At 45.4% G+C, this 7,289-nt stretch overlaps 1 long non-coding RNA gene across 1 annotated transcript; it reads right to left on the minus strand.

The window, feature by feature from the left end:
• Positions 1–378: 378 nt before the first annotated feature.
• Positions 379–5,698, minus strand: LOC142796306 (uncharacterized). Its single transcript, XR_012893730.1, has 2 exons — positions 5,249–5,698; positions 379–1,730 (listed from the first exon to the last, which is right to left on the minus strand). It is a non-coding gene; the product is annotated as an uncharacterized LOC142796306 (long non-coding RNA).
• Between the last annotated feature and the right edge of the window lie 1,591 nt (positions 5,699–7,289).

Consider the following 7,289-nt stretch of genomic DNA (forward strand, 5'->3'; position numbering starts at 1 on the left):
TCACGAACCACTTGCCCTCACGACACCTTAGAACACTTACTTGGCCCCATCCTCAGCGAGGGGGAAATATGTAATGATGAATGTAGTGGGTCATGCAAATCTCGGCAAACAAATTGTCAGTGCTAAGCACGAGACGCTCGGCCCGGACTGTCGCATTTCGCTAGCTAGGCCTACGCTCCTACCTGGTCTCGAATAACAGTTTTGACTGTCTCAGTTCTTCATTACAGCTGTGTTTTCTACCAATAAAATGGCGCTCGCTTTTCTTTTTCCATTCAGCCTACATACCACGAAACTTTTTTTTTCTGGCCTTGCCAACTGGAGGGTTGGCCTAGATACGAGTAAATAAGGTAATATGTGGGGTTTAACGTCCCAAAACCACCATATGATAACGAGAGACGCCGCGTAGAGAAGTGCTCTGAAAATTTCAACCACCTGGAGTACTTTAACATGCACCCCAATCTGAGCACACAGGCCTACAGCATTTTCGCCTCTGCAGCCAAGACTCGACCCTGCAACCTGCAAGTCGGTAGCCGAGTCTTAACCACTAGACTACTGCGGTGGGGCGAACGCGACGTAAGGTGGCAGCGTGCGCCCATCTACCAAGCAGTCCAGCATTACAATCACCCGTGTTTTCTTCTTCCCAGTTGATCGCACGGTAACTTGCCTTGAGCCTTTTTTGTAAAATGTCCGAGCTGGGGGCATATCGAGGTATACAGGCATCAGATCAGCGTTTCTAATCTGGCCCAGCTGAGACTGCCTTTTGCAAGGAAATCACAAGCAACTCTCCGTAGCTTTCTGGCAGCTCCTGTGATATCGACGTACGCCAACATAAAAAGAATCCAGCGCAGCGCATGCAGCGAGACATCAATACTTGCTCGAGTTCTCAATGCCTGCTCAATGCCTTGATCTCACGCAATCTTTCTTACCTTTGCTTGCAGCAGCTCAATGTTGACAGCAAGCTGTGCGGCCCATTGCTTCTGAACAAAGTTCGCCAATTCTTGTTCAACGTCGAAAAATGCTCTGTGTTTCGGCCCCAAAAACTTCTTCGCTGGCCGCTGCATACAAAGACTTCTTTCTGCTTCCTCCAGCCACGAATGCTCTGCTCGTCCACGTCGAACTCTCGCCCCACAGCACAGTTACCGATGGCTTCAGCAGCTAAGATAGCCTTTCTTTTAAAGGCAGGCAAATACTGCCTTCGCAGAGGGGGCATGGCATGAAGTCACAGAGGTAAAAACGTGGTCGTTGTTACATGCACTAAGTGACTTCAATGCCCACTGTTGCACGCCTCTAGCACCTGTAGGTCTAATATAACTAGAGCTACCTACCGAAGAAGCGTGCAGACACCTGATGATGATGGCGATGATAGTGCCGTGTATTTCCGAAACCAAAACCAAGAATTCGGGCCGGAAATTATTGAGATTCGCATGCAGTTCGAGGCAAAAATTTTGCATAGTAAAAATATAGAAAAAAAACAGGCTATACGCGAGTTTTCATGGTACCTCCTATAATGTGGCAGAATATAGTACTAGTGGATGAAAAAAGAAACCTCTTGGATGAGGCCAGAAGAGCTGTCTGAAAGTGGGTAAGCTCACCTTGCAGCTGAGACATGGCTTCACAAGCCCAAGCGTAATCTGTTCAATAGACGCCCCTCCTGACATGTGGCAATGTTTTCCTCTGAATTGGAGAGTTAAACTCTTCCACAGCAAGCTACGAAGTGGTTCTACAGTCACCTGCAGGCAGCAAAATAAAATTACAATTTTGTCAAGGACTTCACTGACGCACTTCAAAAAAGATGCATGAGCATCTTGCTGAGAGATTCAATGGAACACAAAACACACAAACAAGAAGAGAAATAAATTCAGAGGACTTGGTTTTTTTTTAACGCAGCCACATGAGGCCAACTACACACTCTCGTTCATACTCACATTACGCTCACTGAGTTGACAAATATTTGTGGGTACTCCCTACAGTCCATTGAGTCTTATCACACTTGTCGGTACCCAGTAGTGTTCATACTACATCCACTCAAATATATGCATACTCACACTCTTCAGGAGCATAGCCATACTTTTATAGATTTGGGGGTGGGTGTTCAACCACATTTTATGTTTGTGTTTGTATGAGTGCACACACATATGCACATTAAAATCGGAAATTTTCAAGGGGTCGAAGGTGTGGTCTGAACCATCGCTATAATAGTGTACTGTGGCATGTGTTAGTGCGTCGAATTTGTATTACAGAGAGCTGAGCAGGCTGGTAAAAATTTATGCTAAAAGGCCTAACATGACAAAGCAACTCAGGCTGTGAAAAATACTCGTGACAAGGTCTGTGGATAATTTTTACCACCTGGTATTCGTTAATGATAACTGATGTAAAGCCGATGTAAAGCCCTAGAAAAATGTAAAGTAAGGCCAACCATATCCATCCAACTGCATCTCCCCTACTAGTAGCTGCAACTGTACCTCTACGGTATTCACAAGGAAACTAAGACCTTTCCCCACAGTGGTGAAATCAGCTTCTTTGTGCCGTGAAATTGAAAGGCTGTAAAGCCTCTCTCATGTAAGCAACTTGTGCCCCTTTCATCTTTCGTTTTTTTTTCCTTCGTGCACGCGCTACGCTTGCTGTTTTAACACTCTTAAACCATTACTTGTTCTGGGTGCATTTACAAAAAAAAATGCTGTTTAGGCCATGTGAAAACTGTGGTGCTGCTCACTAGCTTTGCATGACATATACCCATATTTCATGAGAAAAGACACAATTTTTTTCTAATACTTTTGCTGGTGCATTTTGTGTACACAAAAAGTCACGCCATACTGCAAGACCACGACTTCGATATTTGATTCTCAAGTGCGATAAACTAAGCACGACAGGATCCATGAAAAGATATCTAACTTTGTTATAAGAAAGAGGAGAGCGTAGTCACCTATATACTTGATGTTCAAGCACTGTAGTGACCCAGGTGATTTTGGCTGCAAGAATAGCCACTATTGCCCCGCAAACTATTGTATTGTTTCAATGTTTTCTTCTAAAGTGAATGATTAAATCCACGAAACGGAGGATCTAAATATAGAATGGCACCACAACATTTCATTGTAACATTGTAGTATGTTCAATACCAGTTACAAAAACATACCACTTTGCTATCATCAGTTTTCACTTGAAGCATCACCCTGGCATCACTCCAATCCTGCAGTAGCCGCAGCTTTCAGTCGCCTTTTAGATTTTGTATGCGTGAGTGTAGGTGTCATGCGTGTGGTGTAATCATTGTTTGTGAGTTCCTGCCAAGCCTCCCAACGCCGTAAAGACAACACCAACGACATGCTCCAAGGAGCTTTCAACACCACGCAAAAGGATTGCTCAGAGACTTACAGCGGCTACCCCACGATGCTCCCTACCGAGGCAGAACTTTTGACAGTGCACCTGAAAATCCCGTCGAATAAATATCAGTCTCCTGTACCCCAGAAACGCTTCTTTAGTTTTTACTGCTACTTCCGAGATATTCAATGCCGTGACTAAAGATTTCCCAATCAACATACTCAGCGTGAGACATTTGATGTTAACAGTATAGAAAATACGAACGTTTTATATGGGTCATTCTGCGCCAACTATACCAACCAGGGCGCTCACCGAAAAATCAATTTCAATCAAATTGATTCCAAAAGTTGCACACATATAGGCATTAGCTCTAAAGTATCTTCGCAAGATATTTTGAGAGACAAAAAATTGTTTGCGCCCGTGACCACCATTTGAAATTCACGAAATGGTTGAAAACCACGCAAGAAAAAAGTACCGATGATTTGACAATTTCACAAATCCTTTCAATACTTGCTTTTTTTAGCGATGTACTTTCATTATAAGCAGTTGCTCTTGACAGCTTGAAAATTTTCACACTTTAGAGAGTAGACAAACTGAGTAAATTGTAGTGTTTTCGAAAATTTTCTACAAAACAGAATCATTCAGTGAATACATAAAGTACTTTTATCAAACTTTACATAAAACGTACCATTTACAAATATATTTGTTTGGCGGTGTGTAGGGCATAGGCTCTAAATAATAAATTCCTGAACTTGCCAAAAAATGCCATTTTGGTCATAGTTGAGAGGTTTGTAGCACACTAAGGTAGTCTTCGAATAGTCAGGAGAAAAGCGCATACGATTGAAAATCATAACGACTTTGTTCACAGAAAGTTCAATCGAAGTCATTTTTGTTTTAGTGGAGAAAAGACTTTTGAAATTAAGTCCCACCATTGCATTATTTTGCTATGGGGCTAATGCAAGCCAACTGAATTTGTTGCATAAAAAAAAAAGTGGCAGTGCATTTACAACACATAGTTAAAGTCCTCCCTGTTAGTACTCTCTTTTGTATGCTACATATAGAGGTGATAAACAGTTCTAAATATATAACAATGCCAATGAAAGATATGCCACAATCCTTTCAATAATGAGTCGCGTTACAATTATTGCGTGTGGCGATGAGAAACCATTGATGTCAAAAAACATGTCAGTATTTTACCGTAGGATGGAGGCGTGAGGCTGGTCATTTGAAGCTGATTCACACAAAGCTGATCTATGTATTCCGCATGTAGAATTTATACATGGAATACATACCTCCTTATCACTCAAGGTTCAGCACTCGTGTTCGTATTAGCGCCCACTCTCATGTACGAGTACTCACTTTTAAACGTTTATAGTCATGCTTACAATAAGCGATACTCAATCACGTTCATACTCACGCGTGATCACGCTTCTCTGAGCTCCCTCACGTCTACTCGCAGTCACATAGTAGCACATATAAACACACACAACGTATCGCAGAACCCTATCACCCCACCCCCCCTCAAAAAAAAAAAAAATTGCGGCTGCGCCACCGCGGCCTAACTTTAACTGCGGTGTGATACTGCACCACGGATAAGGCACACAACTCGGAACGGCTGCGCAGAACGGGGAGGTACAGAACGACGCTGACAATCACACTAAAGAAGTGTACAGATTCCATGCCGCACGTCGACACTGCAGCAAGGCGCAATCAGACTCCAATGGGAACAAAGAGCATAAACCACTCGCCTCAATGTAACCGATTACGATTCTGTGAAAGAAAAAAAAATTTCTTTCCATATTTATTCACTGACATTCAACGGCCAAACATTAAGGATTATCGTCACCGCAGCTTTGTTCCCGAGTGCGATATCGAATAGCAAAGGCGTTCCTCTGTTCGCACGGTGGGTCTAGATCACGAAGTTTGTATTCACTGCAATCACCAACATCCCTGCAGATCCCCGCAGTGTGGGCACGGGGATGATGCCGACGGATGTATCCACGCTTCCTTTCTCCCACGTCGTCGTCATTGTCGAATTTCACCAAGAAAGGATTGTGTTCTGGTGCCGAGCTCGTGACAATGTTTGCTCTTGAGCATCACAAGAGATCGCCACCGAAGAGTACAAACTCGTTACTTCACATACCTGTTTGCCACTCACAGAAGGAAAACAGAAGACGCTATGAAACGTGCTCGCTACGCACAGCAACCGCCTGACTCCAGTCAATTTGAGCATAAACGCGCACATGGCGAATCCACGAGCCCGTCATCCCGCTCGGTGGATTGAAATGCACCGGGAGTTAGCGAACTGGCCCCGTTTACCGGAGCTCTCCAGAGTTGAAAAAAGCCCAACACGCCAACGTCAAAATATGTGAGATTTTGCCGACTGTCCCGTCACCTGCTAGCATAAAAGATAACTAAGAAAAATTTTAGTTTGCAACGTAAAAATTTGCAAAAACATCAAAAACGGCAATTTTTTGTTTTATATTAAGCTTCCTAGGCAGCGCGAAAGCCAGCAAGTTTAAACAATTGCTTCAGCAGTGTTGGTTTGAATTTGTTGGCTTCATTTTTTTCTCTGCCTGCCACGGGAGCCATGGCGGAAGCGCTGCCGCTGCCTCCGAGCGCGCCTCCCCTGTTACTCTCTCTACTCTCTCACATAGAGTTACTCTATACTCTCTCGATTTCACCCCCCGACGCCGATTAGCGACGCTCTCCATCGCCCGCGCGCCGGCCTGTCACGCTTGCTCTGTCGTCTGCTAAAAAGAATCACGAACGTTGTTCGGAGCTGTTCCGACCGCATTAAAGAGTTAAGCCCAAACTCCATAAGCGCGAAAATGCACGCGACAGCGACGAGCGACGCGACGTAGATCGGCGTCGCGCGATCAGTCGCTAGCGCAGGCAAACCTCATTCACGCGACGGCTTCGGCGAGCGAATTTCACTGTTGCTGGCATGAGGCCGTCAACTCGCACCAAGAAAACCGCGTAGCGAGCGGTGTGCAGTTTAAAAATAAGATATATTGTTGTGTAATGAAACGGAAAGTGTTTATTATTTCCTTGCAGCATTTTTTATATGTGCATGCGTAATAAACATTGCGTTATTTTTTGTTGCGCATACGTGACTCGGGCAGGGTCACGTGCACCTATGTAGTCTTCGTCTTTTCCGGTTTTTCGCTATTGGCTGCTTGAGCCCAGCACTTCCGGGCGATGAGCGACGGTTTCCAAATCTGGAGAACTGAGCGATCGCGCGAATACTACCGTCACCCCCGGAAAATCTTTTCAGGCCTGCGCCCAGCAATTTGACGTCATTTCCGGCCGGTCGACTCTCGGGGAAGCCGCAGCGGCAGCGAGCGCAGCGCGGGCGGCGGTGGTGACGGTTCGGCGGCGTGGTGTTGACGGTGTTTCACGTTTGTTGCTTTCCGTTGTTGTTTTGCGGCAATTTCGTTTCCGTGCGTGATGCTGGAGTGATGCGACAATGCCGAATAAGTGTTGTGTACCCGGATGCACCGGCAACTACAAAACAGGAAAGAAGATACAAGTGTTTTCCTTCCCTAAAGACGCCGACGCTCTCAAACAATGGCTACGCGCCATTCCTAGGAAGGACTTCGTGCCGACTTCGTGCACTAAGGTAAGAATTTGAGATGCTCCTGTTCTTAGCTTGTCGTTGCTTGTTCGGGTAGAAATCACCTATGATGGGAAATACTTGAGCGTGTGGCCGCCGGGCCTCGCGAAGCGCTGACGCCAGCAGCGTTCGCAGCAAGGATGGTCAGCTGCGCTTTGTTCACTAACAGTGCCGTGGTGTCGTCCATTCTTGCAAGCTCTCGGTGGAAGCGCTTCGTGGAGTGCGGTGACATCACGCTCCCGTGTTTCCTTTCATGTTGCTTGTACCGCTTAGCGCAGCGCTTTTATTTAGATGCTTGCGAAACGTAGGTAGACTTTGTTTTAGCTACACGGACTGTAAACGCGGTCATGCAAACGGG

This window comes from Rhipicephalus microplus, chromosome 2 (assembly GCF_043290135.1).
Source record: "Rhipicephalus microplus isolate Deutch F79 chromosome 2, USDA_Rmic, whole genome shotgun sequence".
Taxonomy (NCBI): domain Eukaryota; kingdom Metazoa; phylum Arthropoda; class Arachnida; order Ixodida; family Ixodidae; genus Rhipicephalus; species Rhipicephalus microplus.